Source organism: Delphinapterus leucas, chromosome 12, assembly GCF_059928025.1.
Source record: "Delphinapterus leucas isolate spDelLeu-1000000601 "Yukka" chromosome 12, BTC_Dleu_Yukka2, whole genome shotgun sequence".
Taxonomy (NCBI): domain Eukaryota; kingdom Metazoa; phylum Chordata; class Mammalia; order Artiodactyla; family Monodontidae; genus Delphinapterus; species Delphinapterus leucas.
In genome coordinates, this window is record NC_143140.1 from 71,522,957 (window position 1) to 71,547,895 (window position 24,939).

At 41.9% G+C, this 24,939-nt stretch overlaps 1 protein-coding gene across 16 annotated transcripts in view; it reads right to left on the bottom strand.

The window, feature by feature from the left end:
* The window catches only part of NHSL1 (NHS like 1), a 336,607-nt gene that overhangs the window by 271,514 nt on the left and 40,154 nt on the right, over positions 1-24,939 (bottom strand). The gene's annotated exons all lie outside the window — the stretch shown is intronic.

Genomic DNA, 24,939 nt, shown 5'->3' on the forward strand with positions numbered 1-24,939 from the left:
CCTGCGCGTCCGGAGCCTGTGCTCCGCAGCGGGAGAGGCCGCAACAGTGAGAGGCCCGCGTACCGCAAAAAAAAAAAAAAAAAAAAAAAAAAATTAACTTCCCTTGCTGAGCCACTGCATTTATAAACCACTTGACAGAAGGGAAAAAACCCTCATTTTTAAAGGAGAGGGCACTGGAGATACCACCTTGAGTTTCAGCCAGACTAAGGAGCATTTATGCCTTCATAAGGAGCTGTCCGTAATTGTGTTTGCATTGGCTCTCTAAAGAGAGCTAATGGAATTAGAAGTAGATTTAAAGCAAATCCTGAGAAACACCACACCAGGCCCCTTTTTTTTCCTAATGGAAAGTTTACCGATTCTGGAGGGAAAGTGAGACTGCTGCAAACAGGTATGGAAAGCTGCTTAAATATTGGCTGGTATTGTGCTTTTAAGCAAATGCAGGCCTAAATATTGGCTATTAATAAAACAGCCTATAACGAAGCCCGAGCCTGAGTTTTAAGTAGTTGTTCCCATGCTGACAAGTCTTTCATTATTTCTGATTGAGGTGGAGATTTAGACGATGACATCTGGCCTCTTGCCCTTCCCCAAATTCAGAAGCACTAATGGATGTGTGCTGTGCACAAGTCACTTCGGTGATGGCCACCGCAGAGGGGAAACGCCATGACGGGGTCCAGGAGCCTGCGCCAAGATTTCCCCTGCTGACCCATCCAGGCAGAGGCTCTTTTTCCATTTCATCAACACTCACCATGGGAATGGAATGTCAATAAAACCGAGGAAGTATGTAGGCCAAAGGATTCGATTAGAGGAGGAAAAAATACAGCAAGCAGGGAGCTGGACACTGGGAAATTCTCCCAAGGCATGCTAACATGCATGCTTCCCACCCCTTGGGGATGACCGGGCTGCCCTGCATCCTGTCCTCAGGGCTGGTGAGGCCACCAGGGGGCCACTGCCTCCATGGGTGCTCCCCAAAGCACCCCGGAGTTTGTGGGCAACAGAATAGAGGGAAAATGTCTAAAAAGGGCATTGGAGTCCCTGGAAAGTGACAGGGGAGGGGAGGTGGGCAAGGCTGAGAAAGCAGGAGAAAGATGGGAATGGGTCGGTGCTAGGCTCACAGCTACTCTGGGATGGCCGGGAAATGGATGTTTCACTCTAGAAATCATTCTCCAGAAGGTCTGCATATTTCCATAATTTCTAATCAGCATCATGAAACCTCTTTCCTCCAAGGTTCTCCATCTCCAGGGACATCCACATTCAAGGACCCTTTCTACAGTAATATTGAGTGTAGTGCCAGACACTGCTGGTTTGCCTACCCAATATCCATTTCCTACTTCTTTCTTCCTACCAGTAACAACCTTGATACTGTTGAGGATGATAATGTGACTAATTAAACAGCTACGCTTTCTTTCTTCCTTCCCTCATAGGTAAGGCTACGTGCTACCATTTTGGCCAACAGGATACAAGTGGAAATTGATGGATGGGGCTTCTGGGAAATCTCGTTATAAGATGAGGCAATTCAGCTGGTGCTCACCCTTTGCCCTTCCTCTTCTTCCTGCTTGGAACCTAAGACAGATGCTGGAGATGAGACAGCCATGTTATGACTACGAGGTGACAGGCCCAATAAGGATAGCAGAGCAGAAACAATGGAGTATGATGATAGCCTCGTGACACCACCATATCATCCCTGGGATACCTGCTTCTGAACTTCTCATTACAGAGGAAAGCAAACATCCACATGGATTAACCACCACTGTTTGGGACGTATGATGACGTATGAATGATGACAAATGAAGCAGGTGCTTGCTATAGAGCAGGACTTGTTCTGAAGGAAGCCACTCACTGAATCCTCTCAAGAACCCTACAAAGTAGCTACTACCCACAGCACCATTTTCAGCTGAGGAAACTGAGACACAGCAAATTTAAATAACATACCGTAGGATCACAAAGCTAGGAAATAACAGAGCAGGGATCTGAGTTCAGACAGAATAGCTCCAGGGGTCTGGGAAAGAGCAAGAAAGCCCATCCCTCCCCAGGTCTCAGCCTCCAGTGTTACGGAAACCTTGGGCTCACGGGCTGCTGCAGGTGTCGGCCGGGTAAGTGCCATCCTTCCACGCCTTCTCCACACAGGAGAGCCTTCCAGCCCAAGCTGCCCTCCAGGCAGCAACCAGACAAAAACTGTGTTGTGTGGTTCACAGTGCTCTTACTGTAATGTTTAAAATGATGCCTTTTAGTCCCTCCTTGTCAATACAGCTATCTTGTTGGTGAAAATGATGATTCTATTCATAGGCATATTTCCAATCGTCTTTAGCTACAAAAAGACATTCACATTTTATATGAATAGAGGTGCCTAGTTTAAGAAACCACGCTTTGAAATGGAAATAACCCAAGCAAGCAAGCCAGGTAAGTAACTAAGTAAATGAAGAAATAAATACTTAAGAATAATAGGAGGAGGGAGGAAGAACATGCAAATTCAAACCAATGCCCACTGACTTAAAGAGTGATGCCCAGGGCTTCCCTGGTGGCGCAGTGGTTAAGAGTCCGCCTGCCGATGCAGGGGACGCGGGTTCGTGCCCCGGTCCAGGAAGATCCCACGTGCCGCGGAGCGGCTGGGACCGTGAGCCATGGCCGCTGAGCCTGCGCGTCCAGAGCCTGTGCTCCGCAACGGGAGAGGCCACAACAGTGAGAGGCCCGCGTACCGCACAAACAAACAAAAAAAAGAAGAGTGATGCCCAAGTTTATGCCAATACCTATGACTCCTGGTTATGGCTCTACTGACATGGAAGCAGAGTTAGTACTCTATTTCAAAATATCAGCTCTAATCAAATTTACCAAAGCCCCAGAAATAACAAAGTCTGATTTTGCTATTTTTTGAAGCAAAGCAAATAAATTCATACACAAGTTTTATTTCTTGTTGATGTTGTTTCTGAAATACATGCTGAAGGGACCACAAGCGGACTCTGCATTGCAGCTCAGCTATGTTACAATGCGACAATTGCTACCCAAGGTCAAAAAACTGCAAGTTTGACCCCATAAACATCAGATACTTAGCTCCAACACTGCACTTCTTGAACACCAAGATACCAGTCAATGAATAACAGTGAATTCAAGGAGAATGTTCACTCCGCTGAGTAGCAAAACTTACAGCAGGAGCAGGACAGGCCAATTCTTGCTATTTGCAACTCCTCTAGTGAGGGAGCCTGCGGGTGGGAGGGAGGGATAGAGGGAGAAAGAAAGGGAGGGAGAGACAGAGAGAGGGAGAGAGAAGGCAGAAGAGAGAATAAAGTTCCTTCAGTGCTCCTTGCCACTCCGAGTATTTGAGTCAATGTTTAGCAAGGGCAGGGGCTCCCTGCAAGTCAGGATAAACCAGACCACAGAGGGCTCACTCAACAACCTGAAACTGAGGGGAGCGGTACAGAACAGGTCTTGCTAGATCTCTGGAATTTGTGAAACCAGTTTACATTCCCCTCTCCTCCTACCAAGACTATAGCAATGGGAGGAAGCTCTCCAGGAAAACTGCCTTGTCAGCTAGAACCAGGTCAAAGAAACAGTGAACTCCAGCCACAGAAGTTGCCATTCTTAGGGTTGATCCAGTCTGGGGAGCAGAGGTGTATCTCTCCGTCACTCATCAAGCCAGAAGCCAAAAGGAAGTAGCCCTTTGAGCTCTCTGGGAGGGTCAGAGCTGGACCAGGAAGCATTAGCACTGCTCTCATAGGGGTCACAGGGATGCAGAAGTGACCTAGATGCAGTGCTGTTCTTGGTAAGGTTACCGTCTGTTTGGGAAGACAAATTACCTCCGTCACATAAAGCAAGAAGCAAATCAAAAGAGACTGTAATTAAGCGCAAAAGTGGGAAGGGCAACTCAAATACTATAGTAAGTCAGGGGAGAGGAGGAAAACTAGAGGCTGCAGAGGAAGGAAGGAGTGACCACAGGGCCACGGTGAGTCTTATACATAATGGAAAATGTTGGCTAATCAGAGCAGGAAAGGAGATCTTTTCTGGCTGTGGGAAGAGGCAGATGTAACATGTATACGAAGTCAGGTCGGTGTCCTGGCTTGTTGCAAGAAGAATTTCACAGGAAACAGATAAACTGCAAACCCCCCCCACCCCCCACCCCCCCCGCAATGAAATCCATTTACCTCCCAGACTCACTGGAAAGGTTAATCAGTCAATTGCCTCCCCTTCTTTTTTTCTCTCTTTCTCCCACCCCCTCCCATCCACGAGCCACCCTCTCCATTCAAAGACATCAAGTTCACCCTTCATGCGCTCCTCCATCTATTAGTCTATTCCTCCCTCCCTCGCTCCACTATTTGTTCATAGAGGAAGCACCGTTCTTCAGGACATGAGTCTGCTGTATTGAGAACAGTTAAGAAGAGAAAGTCATGCTTGCAAAACAAATAGAGAATGAAAAACAGAACAAAAAAGCTAAGGTACCAGACAGCAATTAGCTAGGCTTGACAGCCCTTCTGAGTATATCAGGAACGCTACAGAATGGCAGGTACCACGTCCACATCACTACTGAATGACGGGCTTGAGTAATACGGAAGGGTATACACCCCCTCCCTGCCTGATCCCAACACAGTCCCATGCCGTTCAAACTGCCGTGAGCCGAGTAGGGCACACACAGTGACCCGCAAGGTGACGACAGCTTCATGCTCACATCTGAGGCTGTCACTGATGCAGTTTTCACCCTGACCACCAAACATTTCTAATGAAGCTTTGTTTGTGCCCACTCTTGGGTTTTGACTAAAACTCTGTAGATACACAGAGGCAGAGCCCATGAGAAGTTTCAAAAATAGAAAACATCCATTAGCAAATTCAGTACTTAGGGGTATATGAATACCTTCATATGGATATGATTTCGTATGCCACTATTTAATATGCATTAATTTATAGAAACTTATAACAGAGAATGAAGGGCAAAGCCATGCAAGCATTCTCGGGAATGCTAGAGAAGGAACACCTGTTAGATCAGGACTTCCCAATCAAGGCCGTGCACCAGCCACCCAAGGAGATTTTGCTGAGAGCTGCATGCCCGGGCCCCAAACCCTGCTCCTGATTCACTGGGACCAGAGTGATGCTCAGACACGCCTACTTTGAACAAACTCCTCCAACTGGTTCTGACACACAGTTAAAACCTGGCGTACACCACAGTCTTAAATGACTCAGAACATTCTGGGCACTCCGTAGGACCTGCATTAGTAGCTGTCTTCCAGTCCCGTCCTATTCATAAGAGGAAGCACTTTTCGAATAACGACTATGTGAAGCTGAAAGCAAAACACTGATGGGAAACATTTTCTGACTAGTTGTTTAGATCACTGCAGATAAACCACTCAACTAACTGATATGGCCAGAGAGGTATAGGCTATCGCAACAACCAGTTATGAAATCAATTTTTAAAAATTTTAACTATTGTACAGTTGAAACTAATATAATATTGCAAATCAACTATACCTCAATAATAAGTGAATAAATAAATGAGGAAGGGAGGGAAGGAAGGAAAGAAAGAAGGAAGGAAGAAAGGAAGGAAAGAAGGGAGGGAGGAAGGAAGGAAGGGGGAGGGGGAGGGAGGGAAGGAAGGAAGGAAGGGGGAGGGGTGAGGGAGGGAAGGAAGGAAGGAAGGGGGAGGGGTGAGGGAGGGAAGGAAGGAAGGAAGGAAGACACAAGAGACCACATACTGTGCTCAGATGAGACACCCAGAAAAAGCAAACATGGAGACAAAAGGCAGATCAGCGGCTGTCATCCGGTCTTGCAATGGGACAAGAATCAACTATAAATGGGCATGAGGGATCTTACTGGGCAAGGGGTGGTGAAAACGATCTAAAACACATGATGATAGTTTCACCCCTCGGTAAAGTTACTTAAAGTTATTGAATTGTACACTGGAAATGGGTGACGTGTAAAATGCACTCCAATAAAGTTTAAAACAAATTTACCTATAACACTCAAAAGAGGAAGGTATGAAGGGAACTGCAGAGACACCACTAGGGTAGGGAAGAATACTTTTCCTTCTTTTTTCTGCGTCTACAGAATTTTACGCTCTTCTAAAACACTTTTTTTTTTTTTGCGGTACGCAGGCCTCTCACTGTTGTGGCCTCTCCCGTTGCGGAGCACAGGCTGCGGACGCGCAGGCTCAGCGGCCATGGCTCACGGGCCCAGCCGCTCCGCGGCATGTGGGATCTTCCCAGACCGGGGCACGAACCCGTGTCCCCCGCATCGGCAGGCAGACTCTCAACCACTGCGCCACCAGGGAAGCCCTAAAACACTTTCGTATGAAAGAAATGCACAGAGAGATCTGACAGTAAGAGGTCCCACTCCAGCCACATGTAGATGAAACAGGAGGCCTGTCTGACACCTGGCAGAGACTTGAGCATTACATGTTTGCTAAAGCGAATTTGTGATGCTTGATATTTAAAATACATGTGCATAATGTCATATGTCAATTATATCTCAATAAAGCTGAGGGGACTTTTTTAAAATAAATTATTAAAAACCATACAAATCATCACCTAAGAATGTTCACATGTCATGACACTCTTGTCTCCTGGGTCACTGGCCTCATCCCCTGGGCCTGAGTGTCAGAGGCTCCTGCCTCTTCCTCCACAATGTACACTTCTATGAGGGTGAGAAGGAGGAGGATACAGGCTACTTAAAATAACAAAATGAAAAACGTGTAAATACCAAATGAGCCACTGACATTTCCCCAAGGTAAGTGTCTAATTATAGAGGAAGAACATAATACTTAATGTCATTATTAAAAACTAGTTTAGGGCTTCCCTGGTGGCGCAGTGGTTGAGAGTCCGCCTGCCGATGCAGGGGACATGGGTTCGTGCCCCGGTCCGGGAAGATCCCACGTGCTGCGGAGCGGCTGGGCCCATGAGCCACGGCCGCTGAGCCTGCGCGTCCGGAGCCTGTGCTCCGCAACGGGAGAGGCCACAACAGTGAGAGGCCCGCGTACCGCAAAAAAAAAAAAAAAAAAACTAGTTTAATTAGAAGTAGAACAAAATTCACTAACTCCAGCAGTTATGGGAGGGACTGACTGGCTGCTGCTTTTCATAGTCACCATTCCCACCTAATTAAAGGACCTGCCAATATGGTTTAAGTGAAAAAGCAAGGTCAAGCAGTCCATATACAGCATGTTCTCCATGGAGTTTTTAAAAAGGAGGGGAGAATCATACAGAAACTTGGGATCCACGAAGCTCTGAAATTATGTATCCCCCTTTTTCTGGGCAAGGGAAGGGGTCCACAGTTCTTCTGTAGGACCACCCATCAGTAGTTGTGTTCAAGCCCAGAAAAGAGTCCATTATTCCAAAAAGTTTATGAACTATTTCTTCAGAAGGAAACTAAAGGTATAAACGAGCTGACAAAAATCAAAACCATATCCCATTCCAGAGAATTAACTGATTTGAAAATATACCAGTACAATGTGCACAAATGGATGTAACAATGCAAGATAAATTCATGGGCCAAGAAAACCATGGAGAGCAGAAAGGTTTGAGAAACTGAACAATATGAACCAAAATCACAGAAGTAATTTTTTTAATTTCTAAGAATTGAAGGAGACTATTGACATAAATTATTAAGAAGCAATCTTCAAGTTAAAGCCACCCAAGTAAACAAAAACAACAAAACCATAACCCAATGGTCAAGTTTTTAAACTGCATTAAAAAAACAAAAAACAGGATACTCTGTAGTACCTGCCAAGAAAGAAGATGAGATAACATTTAAGATGCAAAGAAAAGAATCCTTCAGATTTAGGGAAAGAGAAAGAAGAGCCTGAAAGAAAATATGCACAAAGGAAATTATCACCCAGGCCCAGAACTGAGGCAAAACCCTCAGTTTGTTTGAAGACAGAAGAAAGTATTTCATGACCTAAATGATCTGAAACAATTTGTCAATAAGACCAACACCTGAGCAGGTCACAACAAAAGCAATAGGGTAGGAAGAGCTTATGCAGGAGACTCATGACCCTCCCCCTAATAATTTAATGTTAGCAAAATGTTATAATTGTTTATAACATTAGTCGATTGTTTTCAGAAGATCAAGGGAGTCTGTTACTATAATGATGGAATATGACTTACTGAAAATGCTAAACGCCACATCAGTTCTAGAAAAGAGGCCAAGATGGAAGTCGCTAATATAAAATAACAAGAATTAAACAATTTTACTACAAATGCTAATGAAAAAATGGAAATAAAAGCATTTCCTTATTGCCTATAATGCTATTCAAAAAGCATGCTGAAACACAAACCTGACACTAGAACAGATACGCTTTTGAACTGTGAGGGGAAAGGATTCTAGAATCCAAAAAAAACCATGTAGTAATATTCCAGATTATTGCTCCATCAAGTACAGCCTCCTTCAAGCTCAGTAGTGTGTGGCAATGTTGACTAGTGTTTAAGGTGGGAAACAGCTACAGAGGCCTGAGACAAGTTGGTCGATCTCCCAAGTGTCCCCTGCTTATGATTTTGTGAGCCAGTCTCTATTTTTCAAATATCCGATGTGCTGGGTATTTAGAGCAGAAGTAGGGGATCAGAGACAGGAGACCTAAGGACAATTCCTCCTGGCTTCATACCTGAGCCACACATGTGGGAAGGAAAGATGGGGTGAGTGAGGGGACACCACTGTCAGAGCAGCCCTTACTAAATCCCTAAGGAGCTAGTCTGGGGGAGACAGAACAGTGAGGGGTGAAGTGTCAAACAGATGAGGCCATAGTAGCACCAACGTGAGCAGCTTTTTCCTAGAGTCACTGCTGATCTATTAACATCAGAGTTAAGAAATCTGAAGAACACTGAATCCTGAATAAAGAGATTGTTGAGAAGGGTTAATTACACTACCAATGGTACACAAATCACATATAGCAAAGTTCAGAGCTGCCTATACAGAATAAGCACATATCATTATCTTCCAATTTAGTTCCATAGAAAATCAGAGTTTAAGTTCATCCCAGAAACGTGAAAGCAAGAAAATGCAAAAACAATCAGGATAGTGGAGAACAGCGCAAATTACATCCCAATTACATCTGGTAGCTTATCTTGTGAAATATCTCGAATGTAAAAGAAAACATAAATAGAACAAACTTCCTATTTTTTTAAAGTTCCATTGAATTATTTTTTTTTTTAGTGTAACTGATTACCTATCCAAAAAATGCACACAGACTAAAAATCAGGGGACATTCCCAGGTGTACCCAGTGTGTACAGAACCCACTGTCACTGTCACTGTCACAGGAAGGCCATGCTTCAGAGCCAGCTCCAGCAAGGAGACAGCCCTGTCTGCTAGGTCATTCTCCTACGAGTCATGTGACTTGGGGAACTGTGTCCAGCATCTCAATGCTTCAGCTTCTTCCTCTGTCAAATGAGAATAATGCCACCTAACTTGCAGGGATCCTGTGAAGAGTAAACAAGAGAAAGTATGTAAAAGCAACTACCATAGTAGGTAGTGGGTGCTCCAAACACGCTAGCTATTAGGGAATTAGACAAAGAGCCTCAAGGTACATTAAAGCAAATCTATTTGTTCTAGTCTAGCCAGCGAATCTAAGCGTTCTAGTCTAGCCAGCAAATAAGTAAATATAAATGAAAAGCTAGCAGCAATGTAAACAAAAGAGGGAAAGCTGGGATGACGTGGCCAGAGAGAACTACAAGAGTAAGACTTGAAAGGCCCCTGCCAGAACAGGACAGCTTAAGCAGACAATGAAATTCGCCTGGAATAACCTAACTGCCATATAGGAGTAAATGAAAAAAAAAAAGAGAAGCACACTAGATTTCCAATTCTAACCAAATGACTTACAAAAATGGATCATGCAGTAAGTCAAAAATTTGGCCTACATTATGACAAAACGGGTTCATGCCCCGGTCCGGGAAGATCCCACATGCCGCGGAGCGGCTGGGCCCGTGAGCCATGGCCACTGGGCCTGCGCGTCCGGAGCCTGGCTCCGCAACGGGAGAGGCCACAACAGTGAGAGGCCCCGCGTACCGCAAAAACAAACAAACAAACAAATAAAAAATCAATCTTGAATAATGTTCCAGTATATGCAAACTGAAAACCAAAGTATCTCAAAGGCTGAACCTGGGAAGGAATTCAGAACACAATAAAATATGTTTGGTAAATAAGATAACAAAATGCTGGAAAGCAGGAGGAAAGAGAATTCAGAGAATTCGTTTCTCTACGACTGTGATTATATTGGTGACAAAATGAAAAGAAAAAAGAAAAGCATAATAAACCAAGCCTCTTGATGAAGAACTTAGGGAACAAATTATTAACAAGCCAAAATAAAATTAGAAAAGGCAAACTCTATTAAGAAACAAACAATATAGACAAGGAAAATGCAATGAAATTGACAACCAAAAACAGTACATGATTCTTTTGAAAATGAATGACTGACACCTAAAGTTAATAGATTTTTAAGCTAAGAAGAGCGGACAAAACTATAAAGTATGTGAGTAGGAAATACATCAATAAATTCAATAAATGGAAAGAAAATCTATATTAAAAAAGAGGAAATTTCCAAATGTAACAAAATTCCATTCCCCAAGAAAGATTCAAGTGAAGGAACTGGAAAAATCTGACAATCTTTCAAAAAATCATTCTGATAATTAAAGTGACTCTACAGTATGATCTTTAAAGTTCAAATTTCAAACGGTCAGTCCTAGTATTACACTAGTACACTTCAGCAGAACCTGTTCTACATTTAATTCATAAATATATAATCACTCTACTTATAACAAATTATAAAATATAGATAAAACTGAAATGTTTAATTTATCTTAAGAGAAAACATTATTTTGATCCCAAAGATTGAAAGAGAGAAGAATGAGCCATATTCAATTTAAACAAAGAACTAGAAACTCAGTAGGGTTTTTACAGAAGGAAAAACATCGTGATTTCTCATAGTAACAGGGGAGAATCCATATCATAACAGATTGAGCTTAGTAGATGGCAAGAAGGCCATAAACATCAGCCTTTCCAAATATAAACCTTATTAAAGGAAAACAGTGATGCAGTGAAGCAAGTATCTAAGGGTACTAATGAACATACACTTAAAACCAAAAATCAACCCCATGCCTACTGGAGAAATACTGTGAGCCAATTTCGATTTTAAAAAAGTAAAAAGACAGCAACAAGGTGAGGATACCATGTGATACCATTCCTAATCAAGATGACAGTAACCACTGCCCTCAAATAGCATAAAATAGAAAAAAGAAAGAATTGTATTGGATTGCTTACTTCACGGAGTTGTTTGGAGGATTCCGTGAGTTACTCAGGGACTTGCTCATCAGCATGCCTGGCTCAGAATAAATGGTCAAGGGAATTCAAGAATAAGTTGTCAAGGATGGGGTGGGCAGGGGAGGTGGCAGGGAAGCGGGGGATGATACAAAGGAGAGATACAAAACCAAATAAAGATGAACAATAAGGTATTGGTTCTCATGTTGGGGAGGAAGAGGTGTCGGGAGTGCATATTAATTTACTATTAAATAAATAAAGGGAGGCGAGCATGGACCAACGATAATCTGCCATAAACCAAGAACTATGATTGATCTAATTATGCGTACCCGAGTTCCAGAAAGGGGTGGGGGGAAGACTTAGCTGTATGAATAACTCCAGGAAAACAAACCAAATTTCCTAGTCAGTGTAACAAATTCAAGTTAAGAAACATCTATTGATCACTCTCTATAATTATCAGACCTTGCACTCAGCCACAGGATATCAGGTACAAATAAAAATACAGCCCCTGCTCCCAAGGGCATCACATTCCCCTGTGGGAGAGCACAGCCACACAGCTTTCCTCTGGGCGGTGCTCCTTTGGTAGTAGAGGACAGGACTGGGAGGGGGTCAAGAGCAGACAGGGTAGGTAACACTACAGTGATGTCCAAGGGCTGAGCAGGAAGGGAGAGTTCAGGGAAATGGGGGCGGGGGCGGGGGGGGAGGTACAAAACAGAGGACAGAATCAGCCAGGTGTACTCAGGGAGTAACTTCTAGAAAAGAGCAGCGAGTGATGAGAAGCCACCAAGGAATTTCAGCAGGTGTGGAATCTGGATTTATAGGCAGGTGGATCTGAGGGTGAGCAGATCAGAACGACGCTGGAGGCCAGTTCAGAGGCCCTTGCAGTCACTTAGTCCAAAGAAAATGAAGCTCGGGACTGGTGCAGTGAAGTGAGGGTGGCCAGGGCAGGATGCTCGGGAACAGATGTCTTCAGGGGCAGGCAGGTAAATGATTGAAAGAGGCAAGGAGGTAGCAGGGAGTGCTGGAGGCTGCAGTGCACTGGAGAGCTTTAGTCCTCCATGGTGTGCCTTTCAACAGATACAATCCCAACCCACTATCCTGATTATTGAGATTACTGAGGAGAGACAACCTTTTGACATTACTAATTGATTGCCTGGATGTGAGATGGTGAGAGACAGCAAAGTCTAAGACGGCATGTCTCAAACTTTAATGTGCATAGAATTACATAGAGAGCTTGTTAAAATGCAGATTCAAATTCAGTAGGTCTGGACTGGGGCTGGAGCCTCTGCATTTCCAACAAGCCGGGTGACACTGATGCTGCGGGTCATGGACCGCACTTAGAGGAGCAAGGGTCTGAAGACCCTTGCTCCAGGAGACAAGGGAGTAGACAGAAGAGAAGGAGGGGCAGCTCTAAGAGTTCACTGTATGACACAAGGTGACTCGGGTTGCTGAAGTTGGGTGCATGCGTCTGGTGTCGTCAGTCTGGAGTTAATTCCCACAAGTACAAAAAGTAGAACAGATGGAACGAGATTACCTGGGGAAATTATGTAAGTCAAGGCAGAAGAACGGATGCCCTGTTTAGCTTGAGTGGGCAATTTATATCGCTCAGAAACCCCGTGCTGACTGACACTCAGATCAGTAAGGCTTGCCTCTGCACCTTCTCACATTTCTCCCACCTGGATTAAATACGATCGAACACCGCCTAACATTCTTCCCCAAACAAACGAACTTTGATATTTCCAAAGATCCTAAATGGCAGCAGAAGGCGCGTCTGCAAAAACTTCGACAGATCCTTGGAAAGATCCCTCATGAGAACCAAATTTCTTAAATGTCTCTACCTGTCTCTACTACTTTGCATTACAGGTTTCCCTCAAGTTCTGTCAAAGAAGCGTGGAACAAATAACCCGAAAAACCAACTGTGAACTCTCTAAATAAAATTTCAGGTCACCATGTGTCCTGATTATTGTCCAGACATTGCTTTTCCAGAGTTCATGTCTGTTTCACACTTCAAGTCTGGACTACCACCCCTCACTTACCCCTCACTACATGACTGCTCTGTATCCCTGAAGGAGTTCTTTTCTTTCTCCCTCTAGACTTTTGGAGGACAAGACAGTGCAATGAACACAGTGTAAGCTCAAAAGTATCTGTTGAATGAACGTTGTTTCCTTAGCCTAGCTCCGCTCTGTGGAAAATTACCGTTGAGGGGTGTTTCTCTCCGGCCTTCAGCATCGGTCAGCTTCCTGACCCTGCAGGGAGGCGTTAGCGGCTACAACAATCCATTGTTAGAATCAAGAACAGGCAGAAGGCTGTCTCCAGACAGTCTGGTTTTAACTGATCAAATGATCCCTGGCTCTGAGGTGTCCAAATCATTCCATGTGCCTTCTTCGCCAACAAATTAATGTTGATCTGGGAAAGAAACATCTGGAAACAAGCATCCAGCCCTGCCTGACCGGTCCACTTAATTCAATCTAAAGACTGTTATTCAATTTTTAGAACTAAGTCTTTTAGGTGGGATGTTAACGCAAGAATCTCTCCTCTTAAGGCAAAACCGCAAAACAGCTACTGTCATTTTCTCACAGTTGATGTCCGTAGATGGGCTGATTCTATAGTCTATAAATTCTGCTAAATCACCAGACATACCAGACATACCTGTGAAGTGCGCTTGGGATTGAGGGCACATTAAACGGCTCAACTGGGTCCTTTTTTGCAATAAGCTGTTCACTGGGGTTTCAGCATCAGCTTCTCTTCTCTGTGATCCTGGCAGGGGAGGAACCTCTTAAGGAGAATACTCCTCTTTCCCTTACTGCATTTGACAGCCCTGGGGGTAAGAGGAGCAGCCAGGTACTGAGGTAGGGGTGTGTGTGTGTGTGTGTGTGTGTGTGAGAGACAGAAGCTCCTGGCTCTATCTCCTGTGTGTGCGTGTGTGTGTGTGTGTGACAGAAGCTCCTGGCTCTATCTCGTGTGTGTGTGTGTGTGACAGAAGCTTCTGGCTCTCTCTCCTGTGTGTGTGTGTGTGACAGAAGCTCCTGGCTCTATCTCCTGTGTGTGTGTGTGTGTGTGTGTGTGTGTGTGACAGAAGCTCCTGGCTCTACCTCCTGTGTGTGTGTGTGTGTGTGTGTGTGACAGAAGCTCCTGGCTCTACCTCCTGTGTGTGTGTGTGTGTGTGTGTGTGACAGAAGCTCCTGGCTCTACCTCCTGTGTGTGTGTGTGTGTGACAGAAGCTCCTGGCTCTATCTCCTGTGTGTGCGTGTGTGTGTGTGTGTGTGTGTGTGTGTGTGAGACAGAAGCTCCTGGCTCTATCTCCTACTCTCCAGTCCTGGCAATTTGAGTCTAGGTCATAAACATTCCCTCTCTGCCCCTGCGGAGCTATTTGGGTTTTTCCTGGCCCTTCTTATTAGCCCATTACCTCAATTTTCCTCTCTAGATTTGTACTTTGCTGGCCCCTAGAGCGACAAACAAGCAGCAATGTTACCTGAGAAAGAAAAAAATCCACAAAGATCAACTGAATTCTTATACACTCATGATACAGCCTGGAGCGGGGCAGGAGTGACTTTAAAACTTACCACACAGTAATCATGTTCAAAAAATTTTTTAATAAACATATAATTTGAAATGCAAGAGGTTTAAAAAACATAATACAGGATATACAGTTCACCCTCTGTATCCTGAGGTTCCATATGTGTGGATTCAACCAACCATAGATCAGAAATATTCAGAGGAAAAAAATTCCAGGAAGTCCCAGAAAGCAAACCTTGACTTTGCCATGCTGGCAACCATTTACGTAGCATTTACACTGTATTAGGTATTCTAAGTAGTCCAGAGGTGATCTGAAGTGTGGATATTCATAGGCTATATGCAAATACTACAGCATTGTATACAGGGGACTTGAGCATCCACGGGTTTTGGCATCCTTGAGGGTCCTGGAACCAATCCCCCCACAGCCGTCCTAAGGGATGACTTTAATGGGGAAATAAAGACAAGGATAAAGAAACAGCTTGCTCCTGCCAGAAAATTTAAAACAGCACTAAGTCTTCAATGTAGGAATTGAATGTTGCATTAAAGACTTTGTGTTATCGATTCATTAACTGGCACACGGGGTTTTGATATTAAAATCAAATTTATGCCTCCATCAAGTTACAAAATTTCCAAACAGGCGAATGAAAATAAAAAGGACCCACTCTCCCATTTCCCAGGTTAATCAGACATTATTTCCTATTCCTGTATCCCTACCATGAAACTTCCATCTCAATACTCTCCTTAAACACTTCTACTTTCAGCAACTTATTTAATTAGACATTTCTATAGCTTTATTTTATGAAAAAGATAACAATGATCACATCTAAGGCTACACAAAAAAGTAAAATAATTAAATGTAACAGTATAAAATATTTCCTAGTCAGTCTTCACTCTACTCAAAGTAGCATTTTTTCTGATTAATGTCAGAATTTTGAAAAAAATTTAAAGTATAGTAATTGTGTTTGTGTGTGTATATATCCATATTAAAATTTCACTTAAATAAATCATATGCATATTTCATGTATAAATTTCATCATATTAGATGTAACAAAAATACACATATCAAAGAATCAAGCAACTATGCTCATTAAAGATTATGACAAACTATAGTAAGTTAACAGTAAAAACTTAAATTAGAAAACTAAATGTTCAAAAATAGGGAAATGGTTGAATTATGGTACATACATGTGATGGAATATTATGTTTTCACTAGCAATTACAATTTTAAAAACATGAGGAAATGTTCATGATAATAGTAGATTATTGTGACCACCTAGAGGGTGGGATAGGGAGGGTGGGAGGGAGACGCAAGGGGGAGGAGATATGGGGATATATGTACAGCTGATTCACTTTGTTATGAAGCAGAAACTAACACACCACTGTAAAGCAACTATACTCCAATAAAGATGTTAAAAAATAAAAATAAATAAAAGTCATTGTGCTAATACAAAAAAAAATTTTTTTTTAAAGTAGATTAGGGGGCTTCCCTGGTGGCACAGTGGTTGAGAGTCCACCTGCCGATGCAAGGGACACGGATTCGTGCCCCGGTCTGAGAGGATCCCACGTGCCGCAGAGCGGCTGGGCCCGTGAGCCATGGCCGCTGAGCCTGCGCGTCCGGAGCCTGTGCTCCGCAACGGGAGAGGCCACAACAGTGAGAGGCCCACGTGCCACAAAAAAAAAAAAAAAAAAAAAAGTAGATTAAAAAAACAGAATATCAAACTATAACAGTCTATACATAAATGCATATGCACATATAAATCTCAACTACCCTTCAGGATCTAAATTAATATTAAAAAAAAGGCAAAACATAACAGAATACACCAACTCCATGTGGCAGGTTGCTGTACTTTCCAAATTCTCAGCATTAGCAAATATTGCTTATGTAATCAAATAAACATTTTTATAGATGACTATCTCATTTAATAATCAAGACTAAACAAAACATTATTGTATATCATATGCATATCAATATGCATATCTAGGAGAGGATTCTAATGTCTGGCATCACAAACAGCAAGGCCAATTTGAGTTGCTCTATGGAGTTGATGGCTTACAGCTTTACCGTCACACTTTGGAACACTACACCCTACACCAGTTAGGTTAACTCCCCATTTCAATATTTTAATTTATCCTGAGTAGCCCAAGAAGAACCATTCACTATGTAACTCAAAATACTGATTTTGGATTATTCTGAAATATTATTTTGAACCACTTTCATTTAAATTACTTGTTTCTGTGTAATTAAAGCATGTTCCTCCGTTCTTTTTCCACAGTAGCCACGGGCCAAGACTAGAAGGCATTTGAAGCCTCGCTGATTAGCAGAAACTGTTAGTGAAAAAACTGAATTAGTCCATATAATCGGGTGCTTAGTAAATATTTATGGGATAAATGGATGCTGAAAAAACACAACATTTTTATCCAGCACAGGTTTGAGAAGAAAACATCAGACATGTCATTACAGAGCTCAACCACTTCCAGTCATCCCACATCAGCCTCAGAGAGGCACTATCAGAATTCTAATGATAAAACACAGTTGTCTTTCAAGGCTGCAACTTCAAAAAAAACAGTGTTTAATACTGAAGTCATCTGAAGAAGCTCCACTGCCTGTCCACATAAGAATATTCTGTTCATGATGTGACTGAATAAAGTTAGCGTCCAAGGGTAATGGTTTCTACCTCCCTCCCATCAGCCCTGCCCAGACGCTGCTACAGTATGGGACAACTGATGGGATAGCAAGGAGTCTTCACCCTAATTATTTCAATGAAGGCCAAATCCCATTATGACTTAAAAGCATCAGATATGTTTGTCGCACAATAATTTTTATATCAATATTACACTGAATTTTAAAAAAGCAATTGACAGATTTTTTTTTTTTTAATGCACAGATTTAGTTGTGGAAGCATCTGTGGTAATAGGATTTCCTTCTAGCCTTCTAGGAAGCCTCAAACCTTAATAAGCAAACAGATAGGATTTACAAATTGATTTCTATGAAAACAGGCTTCATAAAAAAGTGCTGCAGTCTGGAGAAATAACGACCACACTCTTCAATTATGTACTTTTCAGATTTTCTTTAACAGAACACAATCAATTTCCCCTGAAGAAAAAAACCCAAAACTTATACTGAAAGATTCTACACTGTAGGGACCTGCCTGGCGGCTCAGTGGTTAAGAATCCGCCTGCTAATGCAGGGGACACAGGTTCCAGCCCTGGTCCAGGAAGATCCCACGTGTCGCGGAGCAACTAAGCCCATGCGCCACAACTACTGAGCCTGCGCTCTAGAGCCTGCAAGCCACAACTACTGAGCCCACATGCCCCAACTACTGAAGCCCGTGTGCCTAGAGCCCGTGTTCTGCAACAAGAGAAGCCACCGCAATGAGAAGCCGGCGCACTGCAACGAAGCGTAGCCCCCGCTCACCACAACTAGAGAAAGCCTGCGCACAGCAAGAAAGACCCAAAGCAGCCAAAAATAAATAAATTAAAAAAAAAAATAAGACTCTATACTGTAAAACCTTATAAAGTATATATGTTGATTACTCATTTCAAAGCCATCTTTGAAAGAAATAATTACATCCTTGGATGAATAGCTAAATGTGTTTTTTCAGTATGCTGAAAAGGAAACAACTAATTCTGAAGTTATACAGTTTCCACTTTTACAATCAATTTCATCTCCGCCATGTGGCTGACAGCAATTGGTAAATGATTTAATATTTGTCAATCTGGGTAAATATGCTTGAGCCAAGAAATGTGTTATGCTTATCTTAACCTGATTCATTATTTTATTCTCAACGAGAAAAGTATATTTACTGTAAAGGAGGCAAAAAAAGTTAAGTCCTAATTGAATCCACATCAAAAAAAAGAAAAAAAAAACCAACCACTTCCTATTTAAATGGATTGAAAGCCTTAAGCATTCAACTAACTTGAGAAAATGAAACTTGGTTACACTATTCCTGGATACATTTGCATCTTTCCTCAGAAAGCCCTGATAGGACCTTTCATTGCACTAATTTCCAGCCCTTTGCTGCCTTCTCGGTCACTATGGATCAAGCTGAATATTAATGAGTAAAAGCAGCCAGAATACGGGAAGCTCAGCCAAGAACACTAGGACAGACAAGAAAAGAGCTCACTATGTTCAAGAAAACATCTTTTAAGAGTTCTGGGCTCCCAGAAGTCAGGCCAAAACAGAGAGAAACTGCCTTTGGATGAGGATAAATAAGTTTGAGCTTTGCCCATAGGGGACGGTAAAAGACTTTTCTTCTCCTTTTGTACCGTCTGTTTTAATAAAGTTAAATCTGGGTTACAGCAGATTCGTGCTCACATCAGGATTACTTGATTTGTCTGGAGAGGAAATACAACAAAATGCACAGTGTGTCATTAGGAACTGAAAGGAAATTTAGTATTTTTTAATGGCCATCTGGAAACTCTGTCAAATTACTTCTTCTCTCCATCTACTCCTGGGAGCAATTAAGGATATTCCTTGAAACTATCTTCAGGATAAAAAGTATTATCTAAAAACTTGAGAATTTGGGACAAATATATTTTATTCACCACAAAATAAGTAATTGCCATATAGTAACTTTTACTCATTAACTGCTTAAAACATCAATGTATACAACCTTCTTATCTTTATATACAAACTAATGTTTTTTCATTTTAGCTACTTTTTTTTGAAGAAACTTAGCTTTTTTTCCAGAACGCTATATACTTCATCACGTATGCCTGAGGGAGTACTATCAACGCTTCAAAGCTGCCATCAGTAAGACACTGTATTACAGACTATATTCTCACGGAGATCCGCCAACAGCCCTATCCTTGAACATTTTGTGTCACGAGGCAAATTTTCCCCTTCTTATCGTCCTCAGGTGTTAATGTCTATATCAAGGTTTTATTGTCTATATCAAGTATCTATATCAAGTATCTATAAGTTGTGGGTGTGTAAGTGTGTATTTTACTATCTTATACCATCTTAGTGCTCATCTGGTCCACACCCTCTGTTATACAGAAAAGGAAATTCCCAGGCCCAAAAGTTCCTTTACAATACAAAGTGGCATAGCTGATAAGTGAAAGGAACCTAGTACTCTGACTTTTAGGCTAGAGCAACCGAACTTATTCTATCATTTCCTAGTAATTCTTTGTATTTTAATAGCACCTATCAAAATGCCTTGGATGTAATAGGTATGTTAAAAATATTTACTGGTGAATAAAACCAAGTCACCTTCAATCCTGGGCCCATTCAAGCTCATGGGCTGATACATTATCAGACTGAACTCTCCAAACATATACAAACCATCAGCTTTGCTGACAACAACAATGTTTATAACTGGTAAGCAATGTTTCCAAAATATTGTAGACCTGTTCTAAAGTAGAATTGAAAAATAAAAGAAAATTAAAACAGTTCCCCATCTATCCCAAAACCAATCTCAGCTGATGACCATTCCTGCCCCTCTAATTTCAAAGAAAATAGAGGCAGTCAGGAGAACACTGTCTGCTTCCAATGGCATTACCCAAACCACCCATCACCACCTGCCCCCAAATACTTGTACCCCATCCTTCCCTCCACCCATAAAGAATTAAGTGGCCTTCAAAACTATAATTCAAAAAGATACATGCACCCCTATGTACACAGCAGCACCATTGACAATAGCCAAGACATGGAAACAACCTAAATGTCCATCGAAAGATGAACAGATAAAGAGGATGTGGTATATATATACAGTGGAATACTACTCGGCCATAAAAAAAGAATGAAATAAGGCCATTTGCAGTAACATGGATGGAGCTAGAGATTATCATACTAAGTGAAGTAAGTCAGAAAGAGAAATGTGTAATCTACAGAATGACACAAATGGATAACTACACTAGACTCCCTCTTGCGAAAACACCAGAATCACAAATAACTGCTGAACAGTCATCGACAGGAAGACAGTGGAACTCACCAAAAAAGATACCACACATCAAAAGGCACAGGAGAAGCCACAATGAGACGGTAGGAGGGGCGCAATCACAATAAAATCAAATCCCATAACTGCTCGGTGGGTGACTCACAAACTGGAGAACACTTAATATCACAGAAGTCCACCCACTGGAGTGAAGGCTCCGAGCGCCACATCAGGCTTCCCAACCTGGGGGTCCGGCACCGGGAGGAGGAATTCCTAGAGAATCAGACTTTGAAGGCTAGCGGGATTTGACTGCAGGACTTCGACAGGACTGGGGGAAACAGAGACTCCACTCTTGGAGGGCACACACAAAGTAGTGTGTGCATCGGGACCCAGGGGAAGGAGCAGTGACACCAGGGGAGACTGAACCAGACCTACCTGCTAGTGTTGGAGGGTCTCCTGCAGAGGCGGGGGGTGGCTGTGGCTCACTGTGAGGAAAAGGACACTGGCAGCAGAAGTTCTGAGAAGTACTCCTTGGCGAGAGCACTTCCAGAGTCCGCCATTAGCCCCACCAAAGAGCCCAGGTAGGCTCCAGTGTTGGGTCACCTCAGGCCAAACAACCAACAGGGAGGGAACCCAGCCCCAACCATCAGCAGACAAGCGGATTAAGGTTTTACTGAGCTCTGCCCACCAGAGCAACAGTCAGCTCTACCCACCACCAGTCCCTCCCATCAGGAAACTTGCACAAGCCTCTTAGACAGCCTCATCCACCAGAGGGCAGACAGCAGAAGCAAGAAGAACTACAGTCCTACAGGCTGTGGAATGAAAACCACATTCACAGAAAGACAGACAAGATGAAAAGGCAGAGGGCTATGTACCAGATGAAGGAACAAGATAAAACCCCAGAAAAACAACTGAATGAAATGGAGATAGGCAACCTTCCAGAAAAAGAATTCAGAATAATGATAGTGAGAATGATCCAGGACCTTGGAAAAAGAATGGAGGCAAAGATGGAGAAGACACAAGAAATGTTTAACAAAGACCTAGAAGAATGAAAGAACAAAGAGAGATGAACAATACAGTAACTGAAATGAAAAATACACTAGAAGGAATCAATAGCAGAATAACTGAGGCAGAAGAACGGATAAGTGACCTGGAAGACAGAATGGTGGAATTCACTGCTGCAGAGCAGAATAAAGAAAAAAGAATGAAAAGAAATGAAGACAGCCTAAGAGACCTCTGGGACTACATTAAACACAACAACATTCGCAGTATAAGGGTCCCAGAAGGAGAAGAGACAGAGAAAGGACCCGAGAAAATATTTGAAGAGATTATAGTCGAAAAATTCCCTAACATGGGAAAGGAAATAGCCACCCAAGTCCAGGAAGTGCAGAAAGTCCCATACAGGATAAACCCAAGGAGAAACACGCCAAGACACATAGTAATCAAACTGGCAAAAATTAAAGACAAAGAAAAATTATTGAAAGCAGCAAGGGAAAAACAACAAAAAACATACAAGGGAACTCCCATAAGGTTAACAGCTGATTTCTCAGCAGAAACTCTACAAGCCAGGAGGGAGTGGCATGATATACTTAAAGTAGCATTATATACTTATACTTCCCATGAAAGGGAAGAGCCTACAACCAAGATTACTCTACCCGGCAAGGATCTCATTCAGATTCGATGGGGAAATCAAAAGCTTTACAGACAAGCAAAAGTTAAGAGAATTCAGCCCCACCAAACCAGCCCAGCAACAAACGCTAAAGGAACTTCTCTAAGTGGGAAACACAAGAGAAGAAAAGGACCTACAAAAACAAACCCAAAACAATTAAGAAAATGGTAATAGGAACATACATATCAATAGTTACCTTAAATGTGAATGGATTAAATGCTTCACCCAAAAGACACAGGCTTGCTGAATGGATACAAAAACAAGACCCGTATGTATGCTGTCTGCAAGAGACCCACTTCAGACCTAGGGACACATTCAGACTGAAAGTGAAGGCAAGGAAGAAGATATTCCATGCAAATGGAAATCAAAAGAAAGCTGGAGTAGCAATACTCATATCAGATAAAATAGACTTTAAAATAATGTTACAAGAGACAACGAAGGACACTACATAATGATCAAGGGATCAATCCAAGAAGAAGATATAACAATTATAAATATATATGCACCCAACATAGGAGCACATCAATACATAGGCAACTGCTAACAGCTCTAAAAGAGGAAATCGACAGTAACACAATAATAGTAGGGGACTATAACACCTCACTCACACCAATGAACAGATCATCCAAACAGAAAATTAATAAGGAAACACAAGCTTTAAACAGCACAATAGACCAGATAGATTTAATTGATATTTATAGGACATTCCATCCAAAAACAGCAGATTACACTTTCTTCTCAAGTGCGCACGGAACATTCTCCAGGATAGATCAGATCTTGGGTCACAAATCAAGCCTCAGTAAATTTAAGAAAACTGAAATCATATCAAGCATCTCTTCTGACCACAACACTATGAGATTAGAAATTAATTACAGACAAAAAAAATGTAAAAAGAACAAACACATGGAGGCTAGACAACACGTTACTAAATAACCAAGAGATCACTGAAGAAATCAAAGAGGAACTCAAAAACTACCTAGAGACAAATGACAATGAAAACACGACGATCCCAAACCTATGGGATGCAGCAAAAGCAGTTCTAAGAGGGAAGTTTATACCAATACAAGCCTAACTCAAGAAACAAGAAAAAATCTCAAGTAAACAATCTAACCTTACACCTAAAGGAACTAGAGAAAGGACAATCAAAAACCAAAGTTAGCAGAAGGAAAGAAATGATAAAGATCAGAGAAGAAATAAATTAAATAGAAACAAAGAAAACAATAGCAAAGATCAATAAAACTAAAAGATGGTTCTTTGAGAAGATAAACAAAATTGATAAACCATTAGCCAGACTCATCAAGAAAAAGAGAGAGAGGACTCAAATCAATAAAATGAGAAACGAAAAAGGAGAAGTTACAACAGACACCGCAGAAATACAAAGCATCCTAAGAAGCTTCTACAAGCAACTCTATGCCAATAAAATGGACTGCCTGGAAGAAATGGACAGATTCTTAGAAAGGTATAACCTTCCGAGACTGAACCAGGAAGAAACAGGAAGTATGAACAGACCAATCACAAGTAATGAAATTGAAGCTGTGATTAAAAATCTTCCAACAAACAAAAGTCCAGGTCCAGATGGCTTCACAGGTGAATTCTATCAAACATTTAGAGAAGAGCTAACACCCATCCTTCTCAAACTCTTCCAAAAAATTGCGGAGGAAGGAACACTCCCAAACTCATTCTATGAGGCCACCATCACCCTGATACCAAAACCAGACAAAGATACTACAAAAAAAGAAAATTACAGACCAATATCACTGATGAATATAGATGCAAAAATCCTCAACAAAATACTAGCAAACAGAATCCAACAACACATTAAAAGGATCATACACCATGATCAAGTGGGACTTATCCCAGGGATGCAAGGATTCTTCAATATACGCAAATCAATCAATGTGATACACCATATTAACAAGCTGAAGAAGAAAAACCATATGATCATCTCAATAGATACAGAAAAACCTTTTGACAAAATTCAACACTCATTTTTGATAAAAACTCCCCAGAAAGTGGGCATAGAGGGGGAACCTACCTCAACATAATAAAGGCCATATACTACAAACCCACAGCAAACATCATTCTCAATGGTGAAAAACTGAAAGCATTTCCTCTAAGATCAGGAACAAGACAAGGATGTCCACCCTCACCACTATTATTCAACATAGTTTTGGAAGTCCTAGCCATGGCAATCAGAGAAGAAAAAGAAATAAAAGGAATACAAATTGGAAAAGAAGAAGAAAAACTGTCACTCTTTGCAGATGACATGACACTATACATAAAGAATCCTAAAGATGCCACCAGAAAACTACTAGAGCTAATCAATGAATTTGGTAAAGTTGCAGGATACAAAATTAATGCACAGAAATCTCTTGCATTCCTATACACCAACAATGAAGAATCAGAAAGAGAAATTAAGGAAACACTCCCATTTACCACTGCAACAAAAAGAATAAAATACCTAGGAATAAACCTACCTAGGGAGACAAAAACCTGTATGCAGAAAACTATAAGACACTGATGAAAGAAATTAAAGACGATACCAACAGATGGAGAGATACACCATGTTCTTGGATTGGAAGACTCAATATTGTGAAAATGACTATACTACCCAAAGCAATCTACAGATTCAATGCAATCCCTATCAAATTACCAATGGCACG